Source organism: Lissotriton helveticus, chromosome 1_1, assembly GCF_964261635.1.
Source record: "Lissotriton helveticus chromosome 1_1, aLisHel1.1, whole genome shotgun sequence".
Lineage (NCBI taxonomy): Eukaryota > Metazoa > Chordata > Amphibia > Caudata > Salamandridae > Lissotriton > Lissotriton helveticus.
This window is the reverse complement of record NC_136057.1, coordinates 1754681291-1754706280: the sequence shown is the minus strand read 5'-3', so window position 1 is coordinate 1754706280 and position 24990 is coordinate 1754681291.

Sequence of the window (24990 nt, the reverse complement as noted above, 5' to 3'; positions counted from 1 at the left end):
GAAAAAATAAATAAATAAATATACGCTTTTTACTCAAATAGAATATGGAATTAAGGCTGTATAAATATACATTTAATAACATAAAAACATCTCTCTTGCAGGTTAAAAGAAGCACATTCAAATCATACTGCATTATATTAAAAGTCGTTAAAATCTCTTACTGTTATACAGGATTCTAACTGTGCTTTCACATATTAGTTTCTGAAATCCCGGTTTAAATATCATAGGTCGACAATCTTATAGCCTATTTTCAAAGTGCTAATGCTTTTCAGTACTCAAGGGATGTAAACATCTATAATGAAAACTGGTCTGCTATAGTTGTCCTATTAGTACAATTGTAAACTGTGCAAAAGTGCTAGGTGCAATGTAAAAAAGATGATATGTAACCCCTATTGAAAAACTAAAAAAAACGTGCTTTTGTGAATAAAAGTTAAAATGTGGCGAAAGATTCATAAAACTTGATGTTTTAATTTAAAGTGTTGTTGAACGACTAGCAACTTTTTTGATATCTTGACTGTGATAAATTCACTGCTGCCCCCCAATTGTTCTTATTGCTGTGTTCTAGAGGCATGTGTAAAGGTCCTTTGTTTGATTTAGGCCCCCAGGGTGTTTAGTATCGAGGTTTAGGATGTACCTCATTTCTAATTGTTGAAGGGCTTTTATATGGTCTCCTCCCCTCTTTTTACTTGGGACAAAATCTATAAGGAAATATTTCAGGAGTGTTGGATCAGCATTATCTTGGTCCCCAAAGTGACGAGTCACCGGATATGTTTGATCTTGGTTTTTAATGGCTCTTATGTGCTGGAGTACCCTCTTGTGTCCCTGCAGTATAGTACTATCAACATATCTGAGATAACAGGGGCACTCCAGCACATATACCACATTGTGGGTTTTACAGGTCAGAGCCTTAGTTATTGGGACTTTGCTTGGACTGAAAGGGGTCTTATTTGCTGTTACATTGATGCCATGTTAGAATGCTTTGCACGATTTACATTTGTGAAAACCTGTGCGTTGCCCCAACCATGTCCCTTTAATGGGCCCTTCTAAGTCATTTCAAACCAACGTGGCCCTCATAGAGGGTGCCCTACTATAAGTAATGGCAGCTTTATGTGGCAGGATTTTTCCACTCATGGGATCTCCCAACAATATAGGCCAATTTCTATCAATAATGTTTTTGATAGTTTTGGCCTGCTTGCTGTATCCAAAAATAAACCTGAAAGTCCCGCCTGCCCTCCTATCCTCTAAGTCTAGCTGATCTCATTAATTTTCCTAATGGCAGTATCCAAACATTCGAGGGAATAACCACATGCTAGAAATCTGTTTCTACTAGCCATTTGTGCCTGTCTTAAGTCATCCTCACTGTTACATATACGTTTCAATCGCAACATTTCTCCAAATGAAATGCTTTGAATCAAGTGTTGCGGGTGGGCACTGCTAGAATGTAGTAAGGAGTTACCCGCGGTGGATTTTCTGTTCAATGTAGTATGTACCTGTCCATTTTTTATATAAATCTGTACAGCCAAAAAGTTTACTGTTTCTGCACTAATTGAGGCAGTAAATTTCAAATTTAAGTTGTTAACATTCAGTTTTTGCACAAATATCTCGGCATCATTTCTGGCACCTTTCCACACCAAAATAAATCGTCGATATATTTATACCATATTTTACCATTGTTAGCCATCACCATTTTGTGCTCTGTATGGAGGACCAGCTCCTCCCACCATCCCCATATGCATGCAAGCATAAGCATAACTGGGAGAGAAGCTGCCCCCCACACGTTGTTGCTGATATAGAGAGTTCTCAAAAATAATGACATTGTTGTTGAGGCAGAATTCCACCATGCTTTCTGATATATATATATATATATATATATTACCTACTGGCGGTCGCCAGTAGGTATATATAGTTAGGATTTTTTCTCTATGGGTTTTTTGAAAATTCTATGTCTAATAACTTTGGCGTTTGTGGACGGAATCGGCTGAAATTTTCAGGAAAATGGCACATTTTGTTTCTGAGCAGCCCTTGAAAATTTGGGGGGGGTTCGTCCAGTGGGGGCCGAGAAAAAAGGGGGGTCCCAAAACGTGTTTTTAACATTGAGTTTTCCATAGGGCGGTTGGCCTCACTTTTAGCCCGAACGGCTGAATGGATTTGCACGAAACTTGGCAAAATTGTAGGGACTGGTAGCCCGATGTGCCTTTTGTAGGTCTCAATATATGTGCTCCAGTGGATTTTGAGAAATTAACGTTTAAAAAAAGATATATATCTGTAACAGCGGACCGGTTAGCGCTCTGGTTCGCGGACTTTTCGCGCAACGGAGCTTTGTGAAGCGAAGCTGATTGGTTCTCCGGCGTCTGTCAACATTCCAAACAGTCCGTAGCGGCCGCCATCTTGTCTCTCGGTAGGATCGAGAGACAAGAGGAGGTCAAAACAAAGGGGGAAATAACTATAAGGGGGCATAGTAGATCCTCGCTGACCCCCTAGGTTTGATGTGGAGGTTTTAAAAGGGCCCCGCGGGGCAAAAAAAAACCAAAATAATAATAATCGAACGGCTGAATGGATTTGCACGAAACTTGGCAAAATATTAGGGACTGGTAGCCCGATGTGCCTTTGCTAGGTCTCAATATATGTGCTCCAGTGGATTTTGAGAAATTAACGTTGAAAAAAAGATATATATCTGTAACAGCGCTCCGCTTCGCGTACTTTTCGCGTTACGGAGCTTTGCGAAGCTGATTGGTTCTCCGGCGTCTGTCAACATTCCAAACAGTCCGTAGCGGCCGCCATCTTGTCCCTCGGTAGGATTGAGAGACAAGAGGAGGCCAAAGCGAAGGGGGAAATGACCATAAGGGGGCATAGTAGATCCTTCCTGACCTCTTAGGTTTGATGTACCATTTTGCCAAGTTTGGTGTAATTCCGTTCAGCCATTCAGGCTGTAGACGTATGTAAATGTCCTATGGAAAATTGCATGGGGAAAACACATTTGAAAGTGTTGAAATTTAGAACCAATTAAAATGTTACTTTGGTTTTGTATTTGTGTGTGATGAAAGTTAATTGGTTATGTATATATGTCAAATGAGAGGAAACCACAGCCATTTTGTGATACTACTGTCTGAGGTACATTTGTGAGGAATTTTTGGTGGTGAATTTCTGGTGTTTGATTTACACAGTACTAACACTTCTGCTACTTTTAAAAAGGTGAGTTGTTAATTTGTAAGGGGAACTATGTTGTACACTTGAAGATAATTTGAAAAATGTTTTCTGTTATTTATTTGCTGTCCTTCTGTTATACTAAATACTTGATGAAGTTAGTTTTATATTATGTATTACTAAAAACGATAAATGAAAGTGATTATTTTTTTCTGCAATTTACAGCAAGCAATTTCAAAATAAAATGGCTCACAATGAAGAGACCGTGGCAATTTCTTTTGAATTGTCCACTACATTGATTGAAATTGAGAGCACCAATAATGAAATATTGTCACAAGGAGGACATGACTTGTATGATTCCATTAGATTGATTGAAATGGACAGCACCAAGAATGAAATATTGTCACAAGGAGATGACTTGAATGATTCCACTACATTGATTGAAATTGAGAGCACCAATAATGAAATATTGTCACAAGGAGGAGATGGCTTGTATGATTCCATTAGATTGATTGAAATGGACAGCACCAATAATGAAATATTGTCACAAGGAGGAGATGACTTGAATGATTCCACTACATTGATTGAAATTGAGAGCACCAATAATGAAATATTGTCACGAGGAGATGACTTGAATGATTCCACTACATTGATTGAAATTGACAGCACCAATAATGAAATATTGTCAGAAGGAGGAGATGACTTGAATGATTTTTTTGATCAATCTCTTGATGGCGAATTTATCGAGTGTTTGGAGACCATAGAGTTACAAGAATCATCATTGCAGACTTTTAATGAGGAGATTCCAGATGAGATGATTGAAGAGGAAATTACTGATGAGGACATGTTAGTAGTTGTTTCAAATTTAGAAAATTCTGAAGAATAAATTTATATTTAGAAATCAAAAATTGTTTGAGACATTATTTATTTTTATTTTTAATTTATGAGGTTGTAGCGAAGTGATTGTAGTATAAAATGAGACTTATAGTATAGAGTGCAACATTTTTATGTTACATGGTAAGTTTACTCATATTTACTTCCCTTCTGCCACTATATTATCTCCAATGTGTATTTGACATGTCTTCTTCATCTCCGGCCTCCTTTCTCTCACTGTGTGTCTCCGATGCATCTTATCGCTGGTATTTTGTGTAATTACAGAAGAGAGTAAAATAAAATAGTTCGGAACGTGAAAAGGGGGCAAAGTAGAGTACTCCTCACCCCCTAGGCCTTTTTAGGCGGTCCCAAAAGGATCAGTTTCTGCTTTCCTGAGAGATTATGGTATGAGTTCCATATACCACAATAACTTGCATTACAACATGCAAGATATCTATCTCCTATTACCAACTTTTGGAGATATTCGCGCTAAGCGCGAATATCTCCAAAAAGTAACACCTGCCCTGAGCAGTTCTTAGCCATGTTATCCAATGGGAGGTGGATAACATGGCTAAGAGCATTAGCTCGGTAATGCATGAATATCGCTGAGTTTTTAGCGATATTCATGCATTGCGGCCGTTTATTATCGCATTTGCGATAAACCTTGATAATAGTAAGGTTTATCTTCGATAATTTCTGACGATGCTTAGTGGTAAAAAATTGGTTGGTAAGCATCGTTAGCGATAAATATCGCTTAACTTTGGTAATATGCCCCAACGTCTGTTAACGTTCGATTCGAAGGAAATGAGGAAGTGTTGAAAAACATTGTCTGCGCCATCTTGCCTTTTTTGAAATGCCACACTTTTGTCGTGCACGGCAGCCATTTTAGATGTCTTGACCAGACCCACTCTCTGCACGCTGTCGATTCGTAGCATGGCTCCTCACCCTCGTAAGCATCTCCCCCAGGCACTGGTCACCACCGCTCTCTGTCTTATGCATGGGCAATAAACCTTCCCCCATCTGCGCTGCTCTTCCCTGAGAATCACACTCTGTGCCCGCCCGACACCTCCCTTTCGCCCTATTCACTACCGCACCCTCTGACACTCCTCTTCCTCTGTGTCCGAATGTCCAGGCCGGTCCTAGGCTATCAGCTAGCCCTGCAGATGTAGTTTATGGCCCCAGCTGTAAAGAATCACCCCTCTTCAAAGGAGTTATAGTAGATCAAGGCCCACACCCGATGTGATCCGTCACAGCACACGCGTTCCTACTATCTGAAAACCATCCTGTATTGTGATTGGGGAGAGGACCGAGCCTGAAGCGGAAGATTCCAGGAATGACTCTTTGTACATCAAAGTTTTTACAATTATGTGTCACATTAAAAATATATAGCACTCCAACAAAGTAGTAGGAATATAAAACTTTAATAACATATAAATATATACAACAAAACAAAAACAGTAAAAACATTTAAACAACGAAGAGACCGTGGCAATTTCTTTTTAATTATCCAATAGATTTATTGAAATTGACAGCACCAATAATGAAATATTCTTGTCAGTAGCGGTCTGTTGTGCGAATAGTTCCAAGGCAGCAGAACGCGCTGAAATCTAGATGGCACGAAAGTGATGTCTAGCAAGTTGCCGCCCAGCAAATAACGGCGTGGGGCGCCGCGGGGGTGAGTGAGTCCAGTAGGCACCACAGCTATTCTTACCGGCATTGCAGAATTACTGCTGGGGACAATGCCTGTGCTGTAGCAGGGTCACAGCAGAAACAAAAAGGATTCTGTTGAAGATGTTGTTGGTTTTCAATTTGAAAACAGTTCTGGTGTCAACTGCTATGCTAATGTAGTGGTTAATGTTTTGTTTTCTCTAGAAAATGTAAAAGAGGGGGAGGCAGTCCAAAGTTCCGTTAAAAGGGCAAAGGAAAGGATCGGTGGTTTGAACTATCAGTCAAAAAGGGGAGGGGGTGCAATAATTTTTCCTACCGGGTCACACTGTGCTTTCACCGGAAGTGAGGTCTGCAGGATTGTAGTAATTCAAAGTGAGGCTGGCGCCAGCATGGGAGCGCCGACGTCCCGCGGATACAGTTTCGTCACTCCACGGGCGATCATGGCAGTCATTCCCCATCGGGGGTCGGAGACTCCCGCGGCTCCTCTAGAATCTTCAAGGTCGTGGAGGACTACGGTGGTGGAGTCAACCAGTGACCGGGCCATTTCTTTATGTTGGGCCCGCTCTTGCCAGGTCGACCGCCATTTTGAGAGTTCGGCAGCTACCGGCGATCGCGGGGTCACATGAGCGGACGGGCTCCACCCTGCCGGGCGAGACGTTGCAGCATGGCCACAGTGGAAGAACCGTTATCTAGGTCGTTCCGAAACTGTGCAGCACTGGAGTTGTTAGGATGCCACCGCCTGGAGCGCTGAGGGTGCAGCTGGGAAGCCTCCACCTGGGGAGGCGGGAGAGGCCTGTTCGCACCGTCTCTCCCTCCCAGTGCACCCCACGGCGTCTCGCTTGAGATTTGTTATGGCCGGACCAGGCGATGAGGACGAGGGGGGGTCGGAGGCATGTGCAAGACATCCCCCTCCAGTGTTGTCGCAGCCATTATAAAAGAAAGAAGTGTCCCGTCCGTCTTCGGGCCGGGCTTCCGGTGGATGTCGGCCGGACGCCCCTGGCTCTGGCCCCATGAACGGGTTTCTTGGTTTATCGGCTGCAGCCGGATCCCGTCGGCCTCGGCCCCCCGACCGTTGGTGGTCGGACCGGAAGAGCATGTGGCGGGACTACCTGCAACTCTCAAGGGCCACCGCGGCCGGACTGGGAGAGAGAGGGGAGGGTCGAGGAGACATTCCCCCCCCCTGCAACTGTTCAGCGTTGTAAAGGCAATCCCCTGGCCGGGTCCCGCTGGTCTCGGCCTCTCCTCCGGCTACACCCTACGTTAGGATCTCCTGGCCGAGGCGTGGCAGCAGAACCTGCCTTATATGGGCTGCTCCCGGCTGGGCGTAGCCGGAACCCTGCCCCACCTTGGAAGTTTCCAGAGTGGGGGTGGATGTTCTACTGACTTGCATTTTCCCTAGTCTATCGATTTTTTTGGCGTGGCAGGCGGTGGGACAGCGAGGGGTGATTTGGTTTCTCTTACTGTTTTTCTGGTCTCTCACCACTGGCATATTTTAACGTTTTCTTGTTTCTAGGACATTAATAGGTTTTATCATTACGTTATGTTATCGTTTCTTTGTTCGTTGTTTAATAAAAGTTCATGTTCATCAGTGGCCTACTGATTTTCGTTTTCCTATTTTTTTCTTTCCAGGTTGTTTCATGGTAAAGTTTCTGTTAACAGGATACAGTGATCACTTCGTTATTATTGCATATGTCCTTTTCACTAGGGGTGCTCTCTGGTCGGGCCAGATGACGTATCTCTAGTAAATGGTCCGGGTGAAAAAGGTGCATCAATCAGTGGGGAGTAGATAGGCATGACAGATTACAACGGGGGAGAACGGTCCGCATTACGTACCCTTTCACTACTTGCAAAGATTTTCCTACGTTTATTTGCAAACAGGGAATACCTCCAAAAAGAACTAATTCCCAAACAGTCAATGTTCGGACAATCAATCAATCAATGAGGAATGAAATAGGTACGACGTGTTAAAGGCTTGCGTTACCTACCCTTCACTATCTGCAAAGGGAGATAGAATATTCCTATTCTTCCTCGTTTGCAGGTAGAGAAGATCGTTAAGAGAATTAACTTCGAACAATTCAATGCTCGATTGAAACAATCAACAAGGGGTACTGTGAACACAAATGAACGCCGCTTATATACATACGCATTGCTATTTTCAACAGGTTGTTCCTAATGTTTCTATTTTAGCGAGGTCAAAAGAGATCCCATTAGTGGCCTACTGATTTTGCTCGATTCCTTTTGTTTTTTTACACGATTTTTCGCTATCTGCAAAGACTAAACAGAGTATTGCGACTCTGTGCTTGTTTGTAAATAGAGAATGAACCAAAGAGAACAATCAATCAAATGGAGAGAGAAGCAGGCACGACGGATTACAAAGGGGGAAAGGGCTGCATTAACTACCCTTCACTATCTGCAAAGAGAGAGTACTCCTAATAGAAATGAGGGGTGGGGGGCAGCAATCAAAGCAGATCAGTGTGCATAAACACGAAAAAAAAAATTCTTACCACGTACTTGACATTCGACAGCTTATGATATTTGCTATTAAAAAACCATTGAAATTCACTGAAAAAACCATAGGTTATAGACCATATATAGTTAGGAATTAGCATTTACAAAACCTTGAAAATTCACTGAAAAAACCATAGGTTATAGACCATATATAGTTAGGAATTAGCATTTAAAAAACCTTATTTTACTCACACAAAACCATTGAAATTCCATATATAGTTAGTTGCACTAACTATATATTGCGCACCCGCAATCCACTGCTGATGATGTCACATATTACATCATTCATGACATGGTCAGTGACATCACTGATGACATCACTGATGACATCTCAAATGACATCACTGATGACATCACTGATGACATCTCATTTGACATCAATGACCACATCACTGATGATATCATTCATGTGACAATACAATGCATCTCCTCACATTTTAATATAACCTCTGTTTCACCCAGTGTTAAAAACAGAGTATAATTTTTGAAACCATTGACACACCAATACTAGTTACTACATACGTACTCACTGATTCCTACGTCTACACACACATTCACTCATTCACCCATACAATCATTCATACATACAATCACTCATGTTTACAACACAATCATATGCACTCATACACCTATACAGACACTCACACTCTGCCACTCATCCATGGAGTTACTCACACACCTAGTCAGTCCTGTAAAGAATCAATCACACTTCCATTTTCTACTCTATACAGTTAAACATAGAGCACCTTACGTTTTCAACCATATACTAACACATACTTACTCTCTTATACAATCATTGATACAAGTACACATTGATCTGTACAGAGTCACACACCTCCCATCCAGCCACACACACACTCAGTCTCCCATGCAAATACTTGGGCAATCAATCAATAACCCATATAGTTACTCATATAGCTACTGATCAACACATGCAGCAGTTTACAGAACAACAGACATAATGATGCACAAATTAAGACAGTTTAGTCACTAACCCATGCACTCAGTGAGACACATTTAATCACTCACTCATACATTCAGTCATGCACCTACTAAATCCTTCGTCCAGACACTTATACATCCACTCATTCTTCAATATGTAAGACATATTTTAACTTTACAGAAACATAGTCACTGGATGTTGTCATCAGTGATGTCATCAGTGATGTCATTTGAGATGTCATCAGTGATGTCATCAGTGATGTCACTGACCATGTCATGAATGATGTAATATGTGACATCATCAGCAGTGGATTGCGGGTGCGCAATATATAGTTAGTGCAACTAACTATATATGGAATTTCAATGGTTTTGTGTGAGTAAAATAAGGTTTTTTAAATGCTAATTCCTAACTATATATGGTCTATAACCTATGGTTTTTTCAGTGAATTTTCAAGGTTTTGTAAATGCTAATTCCTAACTATATATGGTCTATAACCTATGGTTTTTTCAGTGATATATATATATATATATATATATATATATATATATATATATATATATATATATATATATATATATATATATATCTATATATATATATAGATATATATATATATATATATATATATATATATATATATATATATATAAGTATGAGCTGCTTCTGTGTATATTTTTACATTTTTCACCTTTTGCTATAAAAAAAAATTTAGCGCGGGAGTTTTAATCTTTTCCGTACTGTAATTTTGCATTTTAAATGCAAATTAGAAAAATTTGCACAAGCACTTTTTGTCATTTTTATAAAATGTTATATTATGCAAGAATATATGAAAATATAAAAAATGGCACTTGCCAATATAATTGTGATGAAAAAGAACTAGTTTAAAAACTAGAAAGCGGACATCTATACTCACAACATGTGCGATTTGTCTAGGGAGATTTAAATATTTGAACCCTGTTGAAATGTATAGTTAGAATATAGATATTTTAACTATATAAAAAAAGAAATAATCGTTTTAAAATTGCACATGCAGTATATTTAAAATGAGGTTTGATGTCTGATAAAATCTTGGTGAAGTAACACGTTATAATATGGCTGCCGTATTGTAAAGCATTGTGGTGTTCTCAAATGCTGAGTCCATTGTTTGTCTCCATTGCCTCCATGAAACGTATTTTAATTAAGTTGAATCAGTGGTGAAACATCGTGAACAAGGGAGCTAGACTCCCGAACCGCGTAGATGTACCTCGTCTCAAAATAAAAAGGACTTTTGGAATCTACCTCGGAGTGCTGGATGATTTATTGTTACAAAATAAGTCCTATATCGAATATAGAGCGGCGTGACGGACCGCCGTTGCAAACCGGCACCACCAGCGCTTTGGAAGCACGCCAGCGTTTACCGTCTACACTTGGATTGAAACAGATACAGGCCCGCCCCCCGGAATTGCTTGGAAGTGGAGCCCGAATATCATATGTGAAGCCGAGCAGCGTTTGACCTACTGGGGAATCGCGGTCGGAGGATCACGGAAACCCGGTAAGGCTGCGCTGCGATACGGCTTTTTGTGAGGCAGTGGCTACCATAGAGCAAAGGGAGCTGGGTCGTTTATGCGGACGCACTTCTTTGTTTGTGCGTAACTGTTCTGCTTTTGGAACTAAGAGCGGCTGGAAATTGTGAATAAAACGAACTTGGTAGTGAGTCCTATAGAAAAGGAAAATGAGCGACGAGGAATGTGCAGCCAGAGAATTGGAGGCTAGTAAACTCTTTGAAGTGGCAAAGCAGCCTGTGTCCAAGGAAAGAGGGGCGGCTGCCCCAACAGGCAACATTAATTTAACACGTCAACTGCAAAATTATGAAAAATTAAAGAAGAGAGAAATCTCACGATGGTGGGAAGTGGCATCCCTACGCAAATATTTAGAAGTAAATCGTGTCCCGCGAGGACTGAGAATCATGATCACCCCCTCTTATGAAAACCCAGATATGGAAATGCTCGGAGAGTGGGCGGAGAATAGCGCTGCCAGCTCAATCAACATGGTGCACATTCTTCTGAAATATGCAGAAAAAGAACGCAATGAAGTGGTGGCAAAAATTAAAGAATTAAATGAAATTCTTGACAAAAATGAAGATAAGCTGCGCATTAATAAATTCAAGACTGATTTAAAAGGGAGACTAGAAAAATATAAAAGGCGCATAAAAGACACAAAAGCAACTAAGTTCACCAGGGATCGTATTGACTACGAATCCGGGAGAATTTATACTTTTGCGAAAAAGTTTGACCTGGCAAGACGTAAAAAAATCCAAAGTGGCCAAGTTGATCAGCATATTACCTACCAGAGCGAAGCAAGTTTTGATACTGGTTCTGAACAGGAACAGGGTGAACCAGGGAGAAGAGGTTCCCGAGATGTGAGATTAGTAGATACTGATGAATACCGTTTTATGTTGATGGAACAACAGTCAGACCATCGTGCGGGAAGAGGAAGGGGTTGGGGGGGAAGAGGCAGAGGAAAAGGAGACAAAGGCGAGGAGGAGAGGGATACAGGAGGAGCGCAAGGATGGCAAACAAAGAGAACATTGCGCTCAAATACACGGAAGTAGCTAATGCACTGAAGGAGAATGCAACTGTTATTAACTTGAGCTCTGTGGAGATAACAGAGGATGAGAAAGCAATATTGAGCCTGGGACTATCCTACTGTGACAGCAATGACTTCAATTATCCTAACAGTAGAATGGACCTATATCAGTATATTCGTAAACTTAAGTTATCAAAAATGCACTCCGGAAAGCATATCAATACCCCTCAACTTGAGAGACAGAAAATGACTGTGGAAAGCGATACAAATGTACTAAGTGTCAATGACATCCCGGCACTTCAAGACATGATAATCTTACTCAATGACACCGACTCAGGGGAAAATGAGGAAATGACACATTCGGAATCTAGCATGGAAGCAAGTGATCATACACCTTTCAGAGCACTGTCTAGGTTCTTACCACAAACTATTAAGGATAATCTTGACCTCTTTGGGGAAAATGTAACCAGGGATCTAAAAAAACTTTATATGTTAGAAAATATGAAGAAACATAAGATGGATCCTAGGAAAGCTCAATTTCATAAAACAGTGAAGAAATTACAAGAGGAAGATGGAATCCTTATCAAACCTTCTGATAAGGGAGGAAATATTGTTTTGTGGGGGGAAGGAGCAGTACAAAAAGGAAGCTTTGAATCAATTGCAAGATCATAATTATTATAATAAAATTAATCCTAAAGAATATGATCAAGTAAAAATGGATTTCTTTGGAAGGCTAGATACTTGGAGGGACGAGGGACTTTTAAGCTGGGATGAGCATAAATTTCTTAAAAGAGAAAAACCGACTATCCCAGTATTTTATATGCTCCCCAAGATCCACAAGAACCCCACTAGTCCACCAGGGAGACCAATTATATCTTCTTGCAATAGTTTATTTGAAAATGCTTCACGCTATATAGATTACTTTCTCAACCCCATAGCAAGGTCACTTCCCTCCTACATCAAGGATTCAACCGATTTATTAAAATGTATTTTTGACATCCGATGGGATCATGAGACGATGGTTTTATTAACACTAGACATCTCTACATTATATACAAGCATTAGACATGTAGATGGTCTGAGAGCAAGCGAACACTATCTGAATAGAAGACCTACTCGCTTTGCTGTGCAAAACAGAATGATACTGGAACTAATGGAATGGTGCCTCACAAAAAATATATTCCTATTTGGTAATGAATACTTCCTACAGGAAATGGGGACCGCGATGGGCACCTGTTTTGCCCCGAGTTATGCCAATTTACATCTCGGCTAGTGGGAGGAACGGGTGCTCGGGGGCGGTCCCCTGGACCATTGGACTGAACATGTTCTATTGTGGGTTCGATTCATCGACGAAGTCTTCGTGCTGTGGCAGGGCACGGAGGCGGAAATTGATTTATTTATCAGTGACCTCAATCAAAATACCATTAATTTGGAATTTGTAGGTCAGTATAGTAAGACCTGAATAGACTTTCTGGATGTTAGGATAAGTCCATGTAATGATAAGCTGGAAACAACAGTTTTCCGTAAAAACACTGCGGGCAATTCCGTTCTCCATACGGACAGTGCCCATCCTGCCGCATTAATTAGAAGTATCCCCTTTGGGGAGTACTATAGAGCAAGGAGAACATGCAGCAGTGAGGAAGAATTCGACAAAATTGAAAAAGAGATGACCCATAGGTTCATTGAAAGAGGGTACAAACCTGGTATTCTGAAAGGAGCGGCTAGCAAAACCAGGAATTTAAAACGACAAAAGATCTTGTTTAAACCATCGAGAACCAAAAAACAACAGGAACTAAATAAAATCTAAGATAATAAGATCAATTCTAGATTTATAACCACCTATATTGTGAGACACAAAGAGATAAGGTCCATTCTAAAAAAACATTGGTATCTCATAAAGAATGACCCGGTGCTAGGTTCCAGAGTTCAGAAAAATCCCGAATCACTTATAGGAAATCTAAATCATTAAAAGATTTAATTGTTAAAAGTGAATTCGTAGAGAGAAAGAAAAATTCGTCGGATTGGCTAAAACAGAAACCTGGCTTTAAGAGATGCACGAAATGCAAGGCATGCACTCATGGTATGAATCGAACTAGCCTTAAAACATTTTTTAATAAGACCATCACCATTAGGAGTCCCATAACATGTAAAAGCAGTTTTGTTGTTTATTTGTTACAATGTTCATGCCCAAAGATTTATATAGGTAGTACGACACTACCTGTTCACCAGAGAATCCTGCAGCACAGGCGAGCAATTGTCAATCAGGATAGAACATATCCTGTCGCTAGACATTTTGAGTCCCACCACCAGAGTAACCCTGAGAGTCTGCAATACACCTGTATAGCAGAAGTCCCCAAAAGAAAGAGAGGGGGGGACAGGGAAAGAGAACTTTGAAGGTTAGAAACGTATTTCATTCTGGAGTTTAATTGTATGGCACCACTAGGGCTCAATATTGACGAGGATTTGTATACAAGTCTGCCTTGATACTATTAGAAGAGAATAATAATGAAATCTGAAATGAAAAACTACACTAGTAACCATGAATTGTTTGTGTTTTTAACCAAATATGCATATTCTTTTACGCTTAAATGGAGGTGATGTTTGGAGTCGATATACACATTTTTAGGACCGACATTTTATATATATCCTTGCACTTTAAAGATTGTTATATATTTTGCACTTTATGATGGAGTTGAAAAAATCTTTTTAGTACGGAAGAGAATTGATTAAATATATCTGTACAGAGTGGTATGTTTACTATAAGAGAGTTGATTATAGTTTACTAAAGCACTTGCACTTTAATGTTTTGAGTATTGTAGTATAAAATGTTTACATTGAGGAAATGATCAAGGTTTAAATAAGCACTAGCACTTTATTATGTCAATATAAATATGAGCTGCTTCTGTGCATATTTTTTAATTTTTCACCTTTTGCTATAAAAAAAATGTTAGCGCGCGAGTTTTAATTTTTTATGTACTGTAATTTTGCATTTTAAATGCAAATTAGAAAATTTTGCACAAGCACTTTTTTCCATTTTTATAAAATGTTATATTATGCGAGAAAATATAAAAAATATAAAAAATAGCACTTGCCAATATAATTGTGATGAAAAAGAACTAGTTTAAAAACTAGAAAGCGGACATCTATACTAACAACATGTGCGATTTGTCTAGGGAGATTTAATTATTTGAACCCTGTTGAAATGTATAGTTAGAATATAGATATTTTAACTATATAAAAAAAGAAATAATCGTTTTAAAATTGCACATGCAGTATATTTAAAATGAGGTTTGATGTCTGATAAAATCTTGGTGAAGTAACACGTTATAATATGGCTGCCATATTGTAGAGAATTGTGGTGTTCTCAAATGCTGAGTCCATTGTTTGTCTCCATTACTTCCATGAAACGTATTTTAATTAAGTTGAATCAGTGGTGAAACATCGTGAACAAGGGAGCTAGACTCCCGAAACGCATAGATCATGGGTACTCACAAACTTTCTCTCGGGGGCCAAATTTACAGTTTGGTTTGTGTCCGAGGGCCGCATCGGTGGGGGGCGGGGTCAGTGGGGGAGGGGGCGGGGCTAGAGCAACAACATAAAACTGACCATGAGGTTGATCACAGGTCCCTGCAGCGGACGCCTTCGTCCACTGAGCCGTCCCAGCATACACACATCTCTCTCTCTCTTTCTCTCTCGGTCTCCCTCCCTCTCTCTAGCTCTCTCTCCCTCTCTCTAGCTCTCTCTCCCTCTCTCCTGTCTTCCTCTGTCTCACTCTGACTGTCTCACTCCCTCTCTCTCACTCCCTCCCTCTCTCTCCCTCCCTCTCTCTCTCCCTCCCTCTCTGTCTCCCTACCTTTCCCTCCCTCTCACTCACTCTCCGTCTCACTCCCTTTCACTCCCTTTCCTTCCCTCTCCCTCCCTCTCACTCCTTCTCTGTCTCCCTCCCTCTCACTCCTTCTCCGTCTCCCTCCCTTTCACTCCCTCTCCATCTCCCTCCCTTTCCCTCCCTCTCACTCCCTCTCTGTCTCCCTTCCTTTCCCTCCCTCTCCCTCCATTTCCCTCCCTCTCCCTCCATTTCCCTCCCTTTCCCTCCATCTCACTCCCCATCAGTCTCCCTCCCTTTCCCTCCATCTCACTCCCCATCAGTCTCCCTCCCTTTCCCTCCATGTCATTCCCTATCAGTCTCCCTCCCTTTCCCTCCATGTCATTCCCCATCAGTCTCCCCCCCTTTCCCTCCCTTTCCCTCCATCTCACTCCCTATCAGTCTCCCTCCCTTTCCCTCCCTCTCACTCCCTCTCCGTCTCCCTCCCTTTCCCTCCCTCTCCTTCCCTTTCCCTCCCTCTCAGTCTCCCTCCCTATCCCTCCCTTTCCCTCCCTCTCTGTCTCCTTCTCACTCCCTCTCCCTCCCTGTCTGTCTCTCTCCCTCTCCGTCTATCTCACTCCCTCTCCCTCCCTCTCCCACTCACTCCCTCTCCCACTCACTCCCACTCACTCACTCCCTCTCACTCACTCACTCTCACGCACTCCCTCTCACTCACTCACTTACTCCCTCTCACTCCCTCTCACTCACTCACTCTCTCCTACTCCCTCACTCACTCACTCTCACTCCCTCTCACTCACTCCCTCTCACTCACTCCCTCTCCCTCTCACTCACTCCCACTTACTCACTCACTCACTCACTCCCTCTCACTCCCTCTCTCACCCCCTCTCTCTCACTCCCTCTCTCTCTCACTCCCTCTCTCTCACTCACTCCCTCTCTCTCACCCACTCCCTCTCTCTCACTCCCTCTCTCTTACTCCCTCTCACTCCCTCCCTCTCAGTCACTCCCTCTCACTCTCACTCACTCCCTCTCACTCACTCCCTCCCACTCACTCACTCCATCCCTGTCACCCACTCCATCCCTCTCACTCACTCCATCCCTCTCACTCACTCCCTCTCACTCACTCACTCACTCACTCACTCACTCACTCCCACTCACTCACTCACTCACTCACTCCCTCCCTCTCCCTCCCTCTCACTCACTCCCTCTCACTCACTCCCTCTCACTCACTCCCTCTCACTCACTCCCTCTCACTCACTCGATCCCTCTCACTCACTCCCTCTCACTCACTCACTCCCTCTCACTCACTCACTCCCTCTCACTCCCTCCCTCTCACTCACTCCCTCTCACTCACTCCATCCCTCTCACTCACTCCATCCCTCTCACTCACTCCATCCCTCTCACTCAGTCCCTCTCACTCCCTCGCAGTCACTCCCTCTCACTCTCACTCACTCCCTCTCACTCCCTCCCTCTCCCTCCCACTCCTTCCCTCTCACTCCCGCTCACTCACTCCCTCCCTCTCACTCCCTCCCACTCACTCCCTCCCTCTCTCACTCACTCCCTCCCTCCCTCCCTCTCCGTCCCCCTCCCCCTCCCTTTCCTTCCTACTCCCTCTGTCACCTCACCCTGCCTGTGTGCCAGCCGGGGCACACACACATTCACAGCTGCACCCGAGCAGTTCACAGGTCTTCAAAAGACCATTTGCATGTTAATGAGGCCTTTGTATTTCACCTCTTCTTAGGCCCCTGCAGCTGTACTCCGGCCATTGCTAGGATCGCCCGTCCGGCATCCCCCACAGAGCAGCAGAGTCTCTCACGCTGCTGCAGACACTTAAAAAAAAACGTAAAACACAGGTATGATGTCTCGGGGCCGTACTATGAGTACCCCTGGCGTAGATGTACCTCGTCACAAAATAAAAAGGACTTTTAGAATCTACCTCGGAGTCCTGGATGATTTATTGTTACAAAATAAGTCCTATATCGAATATATATATATATATATATATATATATATATATATATATTACCTACTGGCGGTCGCCAGTAGGTAGTTATAGTTAGGATCGTTTTCCATAGGAAATCCGCAACATTCTATTGGGAATAACTTTGGTGCCGAATGAGGGATCTGCCTGTAATTTTCCTTAACTTTGCCTCGCTGCGCTCCGCTCCTTCCCTGAAAGTTTCGGGGGGGATCCGTCAAGCGGGGGCCGAGATAAAAGGGGGGTCCCAAAACGTGTTTTCCCCATGTTAATTTCCATAGGGCGGTTGGACTCACTTTTAGCCCGAACGGCTGAATGGATTTCCACCAAACTTGGCAAAATTGTAGGGACTGGTACCCGGATGTGCCTTTGCTATGTCTCAAGATATATGCTCCAGTGGTTTTTACGAAAATTAATGAAAAATATATATTGGGCTACATTGGGCTATATATATGTTAGAGCCCAAATGTAGCCCAATGTAGCCCAATGTAGCCCAATGTAGCACAAAGTAGCCCAAAGATGGCCACCAGAGACAAAAAAAACAAATGTAGCCCATATATCAGCCAGATGTAGCCCAACTATAGCCCAATGACAGAATGTCCCAGAGTGTTCTAAAGAACAACTAGAGCGCTAGCAGTCTTACTTATGACAAAAGTATGGCACACCTCAAGTCATCTTGATTGGAATAAAGTGGTAACACTTAAAAAATTTATTTGCAAAGGAACAAAATGAGGGGGTTCATTTTGCCATAGAAATTATGATTAGTGCTGAAGAAAGAAAAATTAGGGAACATTTTGAGTGACTTCTCAAATCCTCTTATATTTCATTAAAAAAATTCTGATATGCAGTCTCCCAAGATGGCCACCAGAGACAAAAGAGCCCAAATGTAGCCCAAATATCAGCCAGATGTAACCCAACTATAGCCCAATGACAGAATGTCCCAGAGTGTTCTAAAGAACAACTAGAACGCTAACAGTCTTACTTATGACAAAAGTATGGCACACCTGAAGTCATCTTGATTGGAATAAAGTGGTAACACTTAATACATTTAATTTGAAAAGGAACAAAATGAGGGGTTTCATTTTGCCATAGAAATTATATATATATATATATTCACTGAAAAAACCATAGGTTATAGACCATATATAGTTAGGAATTAGCATTTACAAAACCTTGAAAATTCACTGAAAAAACCATAGGTTATAGACCATATATAGTTAGGAATTAGCATTTAAAAAACCTTATTTTACTCACACAAAACCATTGAAATTCCATATATAGTTAGTTGCACTAACTATATATTGCGCACCCGCAATCCACTGCTGATGATGTCACATATTACATCATTCATGACATGGTCAGTGACATCACTGATGACATCACTGATGACATCTCAAATGACATCACTGATGACATCACTGATGACATCTCATTTGACATCAATGACCACATCACTGATGATATCATTCATGTGACAATACAATGCATCTCCTCACATTTTAATATAACCTCTGTTTCACCCAGTGTTAAAAACAGAGTATAATTTTTGAAACCATTGACACACCAATACTAGTTACTACATACGTACTCACTGATTCCTACGTCTACACACACATTCACTCATTCACCCATACAATCATTCATACATACAATCACTCATGTTTACAACACAATCATATGCACTCATACACCTATACAGACACTCACACTCTGCCACTCATCCATGGAGTTACTCACACACCTAGTCAGTCCTGTAAAGAATCAATCACACTTCCATTTTCTACTCTATACAGTTAAACATAGAGCACCTTACGTTTTCAACCATATACTAACACATACTTACTCTCTTATACAATCATTGATACAAGTACACATTGATCTGTACAGAGTCACACACCTCCCATCCAGCCACACACACACTCAGTCTCCCATGCAAATACTTGGGCAATCAATCAATAACCCATATAGTTACTCATATAGCTACTGATCAACACATGCAGCAGTTTACAGAACAACAGACATAATGATGCACAAATTAAGACAGTTTAGTCACTAACCCATGCACTCAGTGAGACACATTTAATCACTCACTCATACATTCAGTCATGCACCTACTAAATCCTTCGTCCAGACACTTATACATCCACTCATTCTTCAATATGTAAGACATATTTTAACTTTACAGAAACATAGTCACTGGATGTTGTCATCAGTGATGTCATCAGTGATGTCATTTGAGATGTCATCAGTGATGTCATCAGTGATGTCACTGACCATGTCATGAATGATGTAATATGTGACATCATCAGCAGTGGATTGCGGGTGCGCAATATATAGTTAGTGCAACTAACTATATATGGAATTTCAATGGTTTTGTGTGAGTAAAATAAGGTTTTTTAAATGCTAATTCCTAACTATATATGGTCTATAACCTATGGTTTTTTCAGTGAATTTTCAAGGTTTTGTAAATGCTAATTCCTAACTATATATGGTCTATAACCTATGGTTTTTTCAGTGAATTTCAATGGTTTTTTAATAGCAAATATCATAAGCTGTCGAATGTCAAGTACGTGGTAAGAATTTTTTTTTTCGTGTTTATGCACACTGATCTGCTTTGATTGCTGCCCCCCACCCCTCATTTCTATTAGGAGTACTCTCTCTTTGCAGATAGTGAAGGGTAGTTAACGCAGCCCTTTCCCCCTTTGTAATCCGTCGTGCCTGCTTCTCTCTCCATTTGATTGATTGTTCTCTTTGGTTCATTCTCTATTTACAAACAAGCACAGAGTCGCAATACTCTGTTTAGTCTTTGCAGATAGCGAAAAATCGTGTAAAAAAACAAAAGGAATCGAGCAAAATCAGTAGGCCACTAATGGAATCTCTTTTGACCTCGCTAAAATAGAAACATTAGGAACAACCTGTTGAAAATAGCAATGCGTATGTATATAAGCGGCGTTCATTTGTGTTCACAGTACCCCTTGTTGATTGTTTCAATCGAGCATTGAATTGTTCGAAGTTAATTCTCTTAACGATCTTCTCTACCTGCAAACGAGGAAGAATAGGAATATTCTATCTCCCTTTGCAGATAGTGAAGGGTAGGTAACGCAAGCCTTTAACACGTCGTACCTATTTCATTCCTCATTGATTGATTGATTGTCCGAACATTGACTGTTTGGGAATTAGTTCTTTTTGGAGGTATTCCCTGTTTGCAAATAAACGTAGGAAAATCTTTGCAAGTAGTGAAAAGGTACGTAATGCGGACCGTTCTCCCCCGTTGTAATCTGTCATGCCTATCTACTCCCCACTGATTGATGCACCTTTTTCACCCGGACCATTTACTAGAGATACGTCATCTGGCCCGACCAGAGAGCACCCCTAGTGAAAAGAACATATGCAATAATAACGAAGTGATCACTGTATCCTGTTAACAGAAACTTTACCATGAAACAACCTGGAAAGAAAAAAATAGGAAAACGAAAATCAGTAGGCCACTGATGAACATGAACTTTTATTAAACAACGAACAAAGAAACGATAACATAACGTAATGATAAAACCTATTAATGTCCTAGAAACAAGAAAACGTTAAAATATGCCAGTGGTGAGAGACCAGAAAAACAGTAAGAGAAACCAAATCACCCCTCGCTGTCCCACCGCCTGCCACGCCAAAAAAATCGATAGACTAGGGAAAATGCAAGTCAGTAGAACATCCACCCCCACTCTGGAAACTTCCAAGGTGGGGCAGGGTTCCGGCTACGCCCAGCCGGGAGCAGCCCATATAAGGCAGGTCCTGCTGCCACGCCTCGGCCAGGAGATCCTAACGTAGGGTGTAGCCGGAGGAGAGGCCGAGACCAGCGGGACCCGGCCAGGGGATTGCCTTTACAACGCTGAACAGTTGCAGGGGGGGGGGAATGTCTCCTCGACCCTCCCCTCTCTCTCCCAGTCCGGCCGCGGTGGCCCTTGAGAGTTGCAGGTAGTCCCGCCACATGCTCTTCCGGTCCGACCACCAACGGTCGGGGGGCCGAGGCCGACGGGATCCGGCTGCAGCCGATAAACCAAGAAACCCGTTCATGGGGCCAGAGCCAGGGGCGTCCGGCCGACATCCACCGGAAGCCCGGCCCGAAGACGGACGGGACACTTCTTTCTTTTATAATGGCTGCGACAACACTGGAGGGGGATGTCTTGCACATGCCTCCGACCCCCCCCTCGTCCTCATCGCCTGGTCCGGCCATAACAAATCTCAAGCGAGACGCCGTGGGGTGCACTGGGAGGGAGAGACGGTGCGAACAGGCCTCTCCCGCCTCCCCAGGTGGAGGCTTCCCAGCTGCACCCTCAGCGCTCCAGGCGGTGGCATCCTAACAACTACAGTGCTGCACAGTTTCGGAACGACCTAGATAACGGTTCTTCCACTGTGGCCATGCTGCAACGTCTCGCCCGGCAGGGTGGAGCCCGTCCGCTCATGTGACCCCGCGATCGCCGGTAGCTGCCGAACTCTCAAAATGGCGGTCGACCTGGCAAGAGCGGGCCCAACATAAAGAAATGGCCCGGTCACTGGTTGACTCCACCACCGTAGTCCTCCACGACCTTGAAGATTCTAGAGGAGCCGCGGGAGTCTCCGACCCCCGATGGGGAATGACTGCCATGATCGCCCGTGGAGTGACGAAACTGTATCCGCGGGACGTCGGCGCTCCCATGCTGGCGCCAGCCTCACTTTGAATTACTACAATCCTGCAGACCTCACTTCCGGTGAAAGCACAGTGTGACCCGGTAGGAAAAATTATTGCACCCCCTCCCCTTTTTGACTGATAGTTCAAACCACCGATCCTTTCCTTTGCCCTTTTAACGGAACTTTGGACTGCCTCCCCCTCTTTTACATTTTCTAGAGAAAACAAAACATTAACCACTACATTAGCATAGCAGTTGACACCAGAACTGTTTTCAAATTGAAAACCAACAACATCTTCAACAGAATCCTTTTTGTTTCTGCTGTGACCCTGCTACAGCACAGGCATTGTCCCCAGCAGTAATTCTGCAATGCCGGTAAGAATAGCTGTGGTGCCTACTGGACTCACTCACCCCCGCGGCGCCCCACGCCGTTTTTTGCTGGGCGGCAACTTACTAGACATCACTTTCGTGCCATCTAGATTTCAGCGCGTTCTGCTGCCTTGGAACTATTCGCACAACAGACCGCTACTGACAAGAATATTTCATTATTGGTGCTGTCAATTTCAATAAATCTATTGGATAATTAAAAAGAAATTGCCACGGTCTCTTCGTTGTTTAAATGTTTTTACTGTTTTTGTTTTGTTGTATATATTTATATGTTATTAAAGTTTTATATTCCTACTACTTTGTTGGAGTGCTATATATTTTTAATGTGACACATAATTGTAAAAACTTTGATGTACAAAGAGTCATTCCTGGAATCTTCCGCTTCAGGCTCGGTCCCCTCCCCAATCACAATACAGGATGGTTTTCAGATAGTAGGAACGCGTGTGCTGTGACGGATCACATCGGGTGTGGGCCTTGATCTACTATAACTCCTTTGAAGAGGGGTGATTCTTTACAGCTGGGGCCATAAACTACATCTGCAGGGCTAGCTGATAGCCTAGGACCGGCCTGGACATTCGGACACAGAGGAAGAGGAGTGTCAGAGGGTGCGGTAGTGAATAGGGCGAAAGGGAGGTGTCGGGCGGGCACAGAGTGTGATTCTCAGGGAAGAGCAGCGCAGATGGGGGAAGGTTTATTGCCCATGCATAAGACAGAGAGCGGTGGTGACCAGTGCCTGGGGGAGATGCTTACGAGGGTGAGGAGCCATGCTACGAATCGACAGCGTGCAGAGAGTGGGTCTGGTCAAGACATCTAAAATGGCTGCCGTGCACGACAAAAGTGTGGCATTTCAAAAAAGGCAAGATGGCGCAGACAATGTTTTTCAACACTTCCTCATTTCCTTCGAATCGAACGTTAACAGACGTTGGGGCATATTACCAAAGTTAAGCGATATTTATCGCTAACGATGCTTACCAACCAATTTTTTACCACTAAGCATCGTCAGAAATTATCGAAGATAAACCTTACTATTATCAAGGTTTATCGCAAATGCGATAATAAACGGCCGCAATGCATGAATATCGCTAAAAACTCAGCGATATTCATGCATTACCGAGCTAATACTCTTAGCCATGTTATCCACCTCCCATTGGATAACATGGCTAAGAACTGCTCAGGGCAGGTTTTACTTTTTGGAGATATTCGCGCTTAGCGCGAATATCTCCAAAAGTTGGTAATAGGAGATAGATATCTTGCATGTTGTAATGCAAGTTATTGTGGTATATGGAACTCATACCATAATCTCTCAGGAAAGCAGAAACTGATCCTTTTGGGACCGCCTAAAAAGGCCTAGGGGGTGAGGAGTACTCTACTTTGCCCCCTTTTCACGTTCCGAACTATTTTATTTTACTCTCTTCTGTAATTACACAAAATACCAGCGATAAGATGCATCGGAGACACACACTGAGAGAAAGGAGGCCGGAGATGAAGAAGACATGTCAAATACACATTGGAGATAATATAGTGGCAGAAGGGAAGTAAATATGAGTAAACTTACCATGTAACATAAAAATGTTGCACTCTATACTATAAGTCTCATTTTATACTACAATCACTTCGCTACAACCTCATAAATTAAAAATAAAAATAAATAATGTCTCAAACAATTTTTGATTTCTAAATATAAATTTATTCTTCAGAATTTTCTAAATTTGAAACAACTAGTAACATGTCCTCATCAGTAATTTCCTCTTCAATCATCTCATCTGGAATCTCCTCATTAAAAGTCTGCAATGATGATTCTTGTAACTCTATGGTCTCCAAACACTCGATAAATTCGCCATCAAGAGATTGATCAAAAAAATCATTCAAGTCATCTCCTCCTTCTGACAATATTTCATTATTGGTGCTGTCCATTTCAATCAATGTAGTGGAATCATTCAAGTCATCTCCTCTTGACAATATTTCATTATTGGTGCTCTCAATTTCAATCAATGTAGTGGAATCATTCAAGTCATCTCCTCCTTGTGACAATATTTCATTATTGGTGCTGTCCATTTCAATCAATCTAATGGAATCATACAAGCCATCTCCTCCTTGTGACAATATTTCATTATTGGTGCTCTCAATTTCAATCAATGTAGTGGAATCATTCAAGTCATCTCCTTGTGACAATATTTCATTCTTGGTGCTGTCCATTTCAATCAATCTAATGGAATCATACAAGTCATGTCCTCCTTGTGACAATATTTCATTATTGGTGCTCTCAATTTCAATCAATGTAGTGGACAATTCAAAAGAAATTGCCACGGTCTCTTCATTGTGAGCCATTTTATTTTGAAATTGCTTGCTGTAAATTGCAGAAAAAAATAATCACTTTCATTTATCGTTTTTAGTAATACATAATATAAAACTAACTTCATCAAGTATTTAGTATAACAGAAGG